This window comes from Lotus japonicus, chromosome 1 (genome assembly GCF_012489685.1).
Source record: "Lotus japonicus ecotype B-129 chromosome 1, LjGifu_v1.2".
NCBI lineage: Eukaryota > Viridiplantae > Streptophyta > Magnoliopsida > Fabales > Fabaceae > Lotus > Lotus japonicus.
In genome coordinates this window covers 89,032,084-89,042,146 of record NC_080041.1, presented here as the reverse complement: position 1 = coordinate 89,042,146, position 10,063 = coordinate 89,032,084, and the positions used below count along the sequence as shown (strand labels likewise).

The 10,063-nt window shown below is 42.3% G+C and overlaps 1 pseudogene; it reads right to left on the bottom strand.

The window, feature by feature from the left end:
- Nucleotides 1-6,746: 6,746 nt before the first annotated feature.
- LOC130710870 (probable beta-1,4-xylosyltransferase IRX9H) lies at nt 6,747-9,203 on the bottom strand (annotated as a pseudogene).
- Between the last annotated feature and the right edge of the window lie 860 nt (nt 9,204-10,063).

The window sequence follows — 10,063 nt, the reverse complement described above, 5'->3', positions numbered from 1 at the left end:
CAAACTCGATCGGAGAACCAACACTAGTCACAGAATCAAAATCGGAAAACCAGAGAATTGCCTAATCACAATCAGAGGTAACTTCATGCACAATCAATCCACGTGAATGGGAGTAGAAAGTTTACAGTCCCCACAGACGGCGCCAAATGTTCTGGGAATGAACATTGAAGAGAGGCATAGTACCTAGGGGTAGAGAGATTGTGCCAAGAGAGAGTGAGAATGAGAGAGAGTGCTGAATTTCAAGTGTTATTTCATCAAATGAGCAAAAAGTCCCTTCCAATTGATAACTACCTCCTATTTATAGAGCTTGGGTACTACCTATTGGGCCAATTGGGCCTCCGAGGTCAAGGCCCAACTGAAGGCCAGGGCCCCGCCTCAGGGCGGGATACATGCTGGGCGTTGCCCCTCTAGGGGCTCGCCCAGTCCATCTACCTTTGCAGGCATCTACCAGGATCAAGCAATCAGACTCTAAGATTATGTTGTCCCATCCCAGATTGTGTGCAGTTACAATACCTTCCCTGAGAGCAAGAGCTTCAGCAATGATTGGGGATGGGCCTCTCAGTCTTCTACAATCGCCCGCTACAGTGTTGGCAGAGGAGTCTCTAGCAATTAACCCAGTACAGCAGAAGGACTTGTTCTTGTGCCAGCCTGCATCCACATTTACTTTGATTGTTCCTTGGGGTGGGGGTCTCCACACACCAACAGCAGGTAAGTTTTAATTTCTGTGGTACATTACAGCTCCAGATCCATTTCCACAATTCCTCAGGTATTGTCGAGGAGCCATTTGCACCTTGGGAGCTCGATTCTCCTTCCAATCTTGCTAAGTGGTAACCTGTTTTAATGGAATAACAACCATCATTCGAGTGAGGCCAGACCAGCGAGTCAATCCCTCCTGTGAGACCAACAGGGGTTTGCAGGACTCTAAAAGCCACTTGTGGAGATAATAAGGTAGAAACTTTGCCCACATTCCACCCACTAGATCCAGGATCAAGAAGTTCACTCACTCTCATGTCTGAGGGGAGGAGGGCCTGGGGAATAACGTCACCATTCCAAATCCAGGAATCTCCCCTGACTCTTATAGAAACCCCTCTGCCAATTGCCCACCTGCTGTGGCGAAGAATAAAATCCTTACCCTCGACTAAGCTCCTCCAAGCCCAAGAGGGATTTCTGCCAACTACCACTTTAGAGAACTCTAGGTCAGGGAAATAGATAGCTTTTAGGATTGTTTCCCAGAGAGAGGACGGATTCTCCAAAATCCTCCAAGCTTGCTTCCCTAAATGCGCAGTATTCTGATCAATGAAATTCCGGAACCCCATTCCTCCTTCCCTCTTAGGTTTTGATAGTTTGCTCCAGCTCCGCCAATGGATCCCTTTATCCTTATGTTGGCCTTTCCACCAAAATCTGGCAACAATAGAATTCAAATCTGTGCAGAAGGAACTAGGGAACTTAACTATAGCCATTGCAAATGAGGGAATAGCTTGAATCACAGATTTTAGCAACACTTCTTTTCCAGCCTGGTTGAGGAGCGATTCCTTCCATCCATCCAGTTTTCCCAAGATCCTATCTTTAATCCAAGTCAGGGCAGAAGTTTTGTTCCTTCCCCAGGTCGCGGGGAGGCCCAAGTACTTTCCCGGAGAATCCCAAATGTTCATGTGCAGAATAGAGGAAAGTTTGTTTCGCATAGGGAGAGACATAGCACTACTACAGATGATACCTGATTTTGCAACATTAATCCGCTGTCCCGAGGCTAAGGAGAAGGAATTAAGAATTTCCTGTAGCTGATAAGCTTCCTGTTCAGAGGCTCTAGCAAACAACAGGGAGTCGTCTGCAAAAAATAGGTGAGTGAGGCAAGGGGCTGTAGGTGCAAGCTTAATACCTTCAAGACTTCCATTACTCTGAGCATGTAACAATTGGTGGGAAAGCACATCCACTGCCAGCACGAAAAGGTAAGGGGATAAAGGGTCCCCCTGCCTCAACCCCCTACCTGGAGAGAGCTTTTCACTAAGGAACCCATTGACCTTGATTTTATACGAGACCCCACTAACCAAGATCATTACCAGATTGACCCAGTAAGCATTAAACCCATAAGCTAGTAGGGCTTTCTCCAGGAAACACCACTCAAGACGGTCATACGCCTTGCTCAGGTCCAGTTTAATTGCACAGTAGTCCTTAAGATCCCTTCCTCTCACCCTCAACCCATGAAACACTTCTTGGGCAATAACAATGTTGTCTTGTATTAACCTGCCCCCCACGAAAGCACTTTGGTTAGGTGTAATCAACTTATCTAGGCTCCCTTTCAACCTAGCCACCATCACTTTAGATATTATTTTAAGGATGAAATTACAACAACTTATCGGGCGATACTGATGAACACTCTCTGGACCTGGAACTTTTGGGACTAGAGCAATAAGGGTTTCATTAATTTCAGCGGGCAAAGAACCAGAGGTGAAGAAAGACTGTACTGCTTTGATGATTTCTTCACTGATGGATTCCCAGTGGGTTTTGAAAAAAAAGCCATTAAGGCCATCCGGGCCTGGAGCCTTGTGGCTGCCCAGGTCTTTAACTGCTTCCAAGATTTCAAAGGTGGATACTACACTGCACAGATTTGCATTGAGGTCACTAGACACAATTTTTGGAACATGACGCAGGCAGTGATCCATATGGTGAACCCCCTCAGCCCGATAAATATCTTGAAAATGGGTAAGGAAAGCATTCATGACTCTCGGTTGGCCCACAACCCAATTGCCTGCATTATCTCGAATCTGCTCAATCCTGTTTCTATTTCTACGCTGAATAGTGGTGGCATGGAAGAATTTAGTATTTTTGTCCCCATATTGGGCCCAATTCAGTCTGGATCTGAGCCCCCAAAAACCCTCTTCCTGCTTCCACAATTGGTTGATGTTTGATTTAATATTTGCAACCTCCTCCCAGTCAATAGAGTTGCTACCCTTGTTCAATTCACGTTGAAGGACCTCCTTTAACCTAGCAATTTCCCTGTCTGCCACCTTAAAAGTCTTCCTTTGCCAAGTCATAAGACCCTTTTTACTCTTTTCCACTCTTGCCAAGAGATCAGTCCAACCACCCTCTGCCCGAGCAATCCCGTTCCACGCTTGAGAGACAACCTCTTTGCATGCCACATGATCATCCCAAAACAGTTCATATCTAAACAAACGTCCACTAGAGGCCACAGGAGCAGGATCAAAGAAGATAGGCGAGTGATCAGAACTTACAGAGGGGGAGGCAAACGCTGTGGCATGGGGAAAGAGAAGCCTCCAGCTCCAATTTGCTGTGATCCTGTCAATACGCTCTCGGGTAACAAAACCATCACGGGGATTACTGCACCAAGTGTACTGGCATCCCTTCAACTCCAAATCCATCATCCTGGTAGTGTGGAGAAAGCTGTGATACCTCTGAATTCTAAAGTTCACCTGCGGCCTAAGCCCATCCTTTTCCAGGGGAAAAAGTATTTCATTAAAGTCCCCCGTGCAGCACCACGGTGAGGGAGGACCTCTCATCAAACCTGCCACTTTTGACCACATACTAGCTCTCCTTTGGGGCACAGGATCCCCATAGATAAAAGTACACCTCCACTTTTTTTGGTCGTCAGAGGAAGAAATTTGGGAATGAATAAAATTCGGAGAGCTATCAAACACTTCTATTTTCACATCATTGTTCCATAGAAGGGCCAGCCCCCCTGATAATCCTCTAGGATTAACTACAAACATATTAGAGAAGTGTAGTTGTTGTTTGACACGTTCCATGTAGGTAAATTTAGCTTTTGTTTCCATTAGATACAAAATAGACGGCTTGAATCTTTTACATATATCCTTAAGCTCTCTACGTGTCGGGGCAGCCGCTACACCCCGACAATTCCAACTAATTGTAGTCATGGCTCATGTGGGGGCGTGCTTAGGCCCGCCTCCTTAGCCAGAATGTGTGTTTGAGTGGTTGTTGGCTTCCCCCCTTCCCCATCCCAAGTGAGATACAGTCTTTGTTTCTTGGCATTCCTTGCAGAACAGTTAGGTCCTGGATCAGCTTCATCATTCATCATGCCCTCAGACCTTGGCCTCTTCAGGTGCAGTCCTAGTGACAAATCAACACTCAGTGATGCTACACATGAAGGGCTCCAGTTTCCCTTCAAGGTTGCTTCCTTGTCCACCTCCTCATCCGAGGGAAAGTCAACAGTGTATCCCTGCTCCTTCCCTATTTCATCTCCAATTCGTGCTTCCTCACTGTCTTCATCACTAGAGTCTTTTTCCCATCCTTTCAGGTTACTGGTTGTTTGGGTTCCCCACTTTCTCAGATACTTGGAGCCATAGGGAGTCTTCTCAAACCATTCAGGGTTCATGTCAAAGTTTCTGTTCAATTCTAGAACTCTTTCCTTTGCTTTCTTAATTTCTTCATCAGTTAGGAGTGCTTCAAACTTACTGGTTCCTCCTCTTTCTGGGCTTTCATAGTCTAGGATAACTGGGTCCACTGCCGTTCCAATAAATTCAGTTTCAATTCCAAGCAGATCCACAGAGGTAGGCCCTAACGGGAAACAGGTTGCAGAAATCGGGTCCACATTAGCTGTTTCAACTGGCTCAGAACTCTCAACAACATCCTGGCCAAGTGGGTTTCTTAGTCGCTGCTCATATTCCTCCTTACTCAAAAAATCTCTAGGACTCACTTTAGGGGAGATGTCTTTAGTTGTCGCAACAGGGGATACCAACTCTGTCCGTCTTTGGGGGGCCTCCTGGAACGAGACGACAAATTCTTTGGGCCTGGGGTTAAGCTTCTGCTTCCAAAACCGCAGTTCCGCAGACTCCTCAACTGCTTTTCCTTTGTTCCTGCTGGTTCCCCCCCTCCTTCTCTTTCTCTGTTTGGTTGCTTCCTGGGAGTCTCGTGGCAAACTTAGCCATACTCTTCGCCGGTGGCACACCCAATGCCTGAGTATATCTAGGCAGACGTGGGTTAAGGATGGACATAGCTTTGGGGTTTTTGCAGAAGCGCTGCTCATGTCCAATCCTGCCACACTTGTAACACAAGCCTTGCAGCTTCTTGTATTTCAGGAACACCCAAGCCTTAGGTAAACCTGGGCGAGGCACCCAAAACCCAGTAGGGAACGGATTTCTGATATCAAGCAACACACGAACCCTAAAGAAAGTTCTCATCAACGCCCCATTCACATTGGGGTTCTCCAGAGTCACTATCTTCCCTATTTGCTCAGCTATTGTTATGACATTCTTCTCATTCATCATCTCCAGAGGGATCCCATGGATCTGCACCCAGAAAGGAACTTTGTCAAAGCTGACCTCCAGGGCAGACACTTGCGGAGCCCAGTACTGGATGCTGAGAAGGTGACCCATGATATTCCATGGGGAGTCCTCCATAATCTTCTCCACACGATCTTCATCCGGGCATGTTATCAGGATCTTGTTCATCCCCAAGTCTCCTAAGGTGGTATCCTCAGGGAGACCCCAGGACTTCACTAGCACTTGCTTAATAGCATTTTTGTTGATCGGCTTGTCAGAGATGACCTTGCCTATGATAGTTCTTCTTGCCAACTCTTCGTTACTGTCTCCTTCAGCAGAGAGTACTATGGTAGCACCCTCTATTGCCGGTTGTTGACCATCTACCTCTTCCTCACGTTCCATGGTTCCACCCTTCCTCTAGTCAGGGATGAAGCAGGAGAAGGACCAAGGCCTCCAAATCAGAACTAAAAGAACAAGAGGAGCAAAGGAAATCCTCAGAAAATTCCCACTCAGGAAAGAAATCCAGCAGATCTGGAAGAAAACTCAGCCTAGGGGAAAGCAACCCTAGCAGAGAGAAATTGACCTTTTTTGTTTTGTGTTGCATAGTTAAATTTTCCAAAAAAACACCCGTGCATTGCACGGGCTACTTGAGGAGTTTTCCTTCATCTGGTTGTATAATCTTCCAAGCCCAAGAGTTTTCCATTTTCGGCTCTTCTTAAACTGAATTTACATGTGTGGGTTTAGGCCATGGGCCTTTTCATATCAATGAAACAAACTTCTTCGACAAAAAAAAAACTGAATTTACATGAAATGAGGCTTTTTTATTAACGTGAATCAAATTTTATTAAGAAGCAAACAGTGAAGTCAATAATTCGGCATGAAGTAGATTTAACAGGTTAGGAGGTCTTTCCTCTACCCAAACAACATGATCATTGAGAGAGGAGGCATTATGAGCCATGTAATGGCCACAAACATTGCCCTCCCTACGAATGAAAGAAACTTCAACACAATTAAAATAACGACAAGAACTAAAGCAATCCTGAACTATAGTAGCCAAGTAAGAATCTCCCTCCCGCTTCTTCCATGCTTGATAAAGGTGTAGCGAATCTATCTCGAACTGGACTCGCCTAAAACTCAATTGGGAATCCAAAATCATTGCCCACCTTAGAGCTAATGCCTCTACCATAGTTGTTGTCAATGGCAACCGTGGGATAGGAAGAAGCAGCTGCAAGGATTTCACCATCTTTATCACGAGCAACCAGGCCAAAGCTATAGCTAATTTAACCCCACTCAACGCTGCGTCTGTGTTCACCTTAATGATACCAGCTGCAGGACTGAACCATATGGTCGTTGGGCGCTGAGAATGAGCTGCTGCTACATGAAATGAGGCTTAATTACACTTTTAGTGTCCACAAATGGTCTCGACTCAAGAATGGTCCATAAACTTACAAATTATATTTTTCAGCTAATGTGTTATTTCATATAATGAGATTGAATATGAACAGATTCATCTTAATTCTTAATGTAGCAGTTTGAATTTTATGATTGCTAGTAGTAGTACCAACAGGTCAATTCCTTTTGGAACACTCTGGTTTCTGCCATAGACACTACCAAATTCAACACGCTCCACAATTTTGGACCATGGATAATACAAACTGGCTAGTTCTAATAATAATATACAAGCTGTTAGAGGGGAAAATGAACTATTAATTAATTGACTTGTAGGGATAAGTCACGTTGAATCGGATATTTGAGCCGCCATTAGAGCAATGCAGAATCCTTCATAACTTGTGAAAAATATAAAGATTTACTTCTCCCTGCTTCTTTACAAAGAACTTCACTCAAGTGGATGATGAAAAATGACATCCAGGTTGTTCTTTGCAGTCCATTTCTGAGGATAGGAGGAATAAGATGATTCAATATCAATATGCCAAACCATAACACTAGAGCAGTTGTTCATTAAGCCTTCTATTTGACTTTCATCTTCAACAACCTGCTCAATCAATGTGCTAACCTGCATATTGAAAAACAAATTCACAATTTATCAAAACTTCATCTCAGGTTGGATGGTTCTTTATATGCCATTATCCTTTTTCTTGTTGTATTAAAAAAAAACACAAGAGAGATGGAGTGCCATAACGTGAGGTCATATAGAAGGATGAAGATCCTCTCTCGCCAGTGTCCCTTTCCTTGTCTCACCAATAAAATTGTGACATGTAGGCATGAATATGACAATTATAACCTTAAATGTGTGGTTTTAAAATGATATGCAAGGATTTCGATCCCATATAGAACAATGTCGAACCGCACATTATTTCTGAAATTAATACTAGCAAAGACTAAGATGTACTAAGTTACTAACCCACAAACTTTCCTCGACTGAGTCAAGCTGCCTGATAGGTTTAAGAGTGGCACAGTGCCACTTCTTTGGATCCTAGAGTATCGTACTATTGAAGGCGAAACCTGACATTTCAGCATGGAATCTTTTAGAATTTTCATCTGATTCATTTTCGTGCCATCCAATTACTTGACTTCCCTTACAAATTGGCCCTTGCAAGACAATGCTACTTTTGTCTCCTGATAGTCTTGCTACAGTCCAAGTTCCGAATCGCCTGCAAATCAATGAGGATATTTTCCATCTGATGAGATGAAGAAAAAAAAAACCATAACGAATGCAAAAATATTGTAGGAATGAAATGTTTAAACATTCTGCATAAAACTTTAAACATGATTGATAAAACTTGGTTCCTAAGGGTTATTGATGATAAAATTTATATTCTGACTTCATTTCACAATAAGCAGAAGCGATGTGTGTGGTGTAATCTTTATCTTAGAAATTCACTGAAGATTAAAATATGACACTAAATCAATCGACAACAATAATAATGTTACAGCTAACATTGGGTTCAACTCTCAATGGAAGCACCAAACCCCTTGTGCTTTTTTAAATACAATTCTTTGGCTTATCAAAAAAAAATGTCATGTGAATTAAAAAAATACATGGATATACCTTACATGAGTGATTTTTAACTGACATGGCACAATCTCATGAGAATGAGAAACTATTTGGGGACAGAGAATCTTGATCCAACCAAATGATGAAATAAGAACTAAAGAGAAAATTAAAGAACAAAAGCAAATGGAAAGAAAAGGTCAATTTTCTGGGTGTCTTCTCATAACCAAAATTCAAAATTTTATGTTTGAGGCTCATCTCCATGAAACATGGATAGCCCTACACGTGTCAACATCTAAAATAATAGAATACTCTCGAAGTAGGAAATATAACTAACAACCATAAACTCAGCAATAACTCTATTGGGCTTAGCACTTGTAGATAAAAGTGGCCCAGTAACTAAGCTTCTACCAGTAAATATATGAATATATTTGACTAAAACTTGCATCAGAGTGGTTATAGTGAAAGAGAAGGAGAAAAAGGCGCAGCAAACAAAATTAATATCCTGGAAACTAAAATTACTTTATTTCTCTCATTTGTTGAAAGAGCTCCACTGAGTAGACATTATTATCATCTGCAAAGTAGACAATTCCATTCAGGTGATGATTTCAATTTATTGCAACATTTCTTTGAAGAATGCTGCTATGGCTCATGTTGTTTTGATTCGTTTTGCAAATGAGATGCCTGTACATAATCCCACTACTCCTCAAGATTTCAGCAGTTTCTTCAGATTGGGAAGACATCTCAACAACAATCCACAACAGAGGAGGCGAGACCAATTTTAGAGTCTGCAACAAGCGATTCAAGTAATAAGCTTGAAATGGATGATTGTGTGTAGGGGTTACAATTATGAGAAGCTTCTGCGACATCAAATAAGGATCATTACTGCTGTCGCTACCGAAGATATTATATGCTATTGCTACCCTATCGTTTAGTTCCTGCTCTTTCATTGCTGAATCCAAAGTAGCATTAAACTTCACAGTCTCTTCAAATGATGGTGTCTCATTTATCTTCATATTTTTTAGTGGGTGGAAATTTTTTACTTTTGGGGGACCAAGTTACAAAGCCAAAGGTGAAAACAAAGCTGCCATAATAAAATAGCACAGAAGGAAAACAGTAAGTCCAACCCAAAGTAGAAAGCATATGAGGTTAAATACTTCAATAATGCAAATTGTAAGGAATCATTCTTCCAATTTATATCATGAGTAACGTAAGCAAGCCCTATCAAATCCTAAGATAAGTTTACAACAATCTGCAAAACACATTGTGTAGTGAGTCTTCATCCAAAATAGCCCATCCAAAGTGTCTATAAAATCAAAACGGGAGCTTAAGGGCATGTCTGGAGTGAGTTAAAAGTGAAGTGATTTATGTTTGGATGCATTTATGGGAAAAGTGATTTCTATAAGATATTGTTGTAAAATCTAATTACGAAATCTCTCAATTGATTATGTCCACTGCAAAAGCTACTCTCTCTAGCTTCTCCTCAAAATTGATTGAGGAACTAAAATCAATTCCCTAATAGCATGTTTGGATTTATTAGAAATTGGGAGGCTTATATTCAACCACAAAAGCTAGCTCAAGAGTTGAGGTTTCCACTACCCTTTTGATTGAGGAACTAAAATCAATTCCCTAATAGCATGTTTGGATTTATTAGAAATTGGGAGGCCTATATTCAACCACAAAAGCTAGCTCAAGAGTTGAGGTTTCCACTACCCTTATAAAGGTTATCTATGTTCTATCTCTAGCCAATGTGAGACTTCTAACACACGCCCTCAAGTCCAAGAGGGAACAACGGGTGCCCCAAATATGGGAAGTCTCCACAACAAACAACAAATGAGTCTAGGATAGGCTCTGATACCATATTAGAAATTGGGAG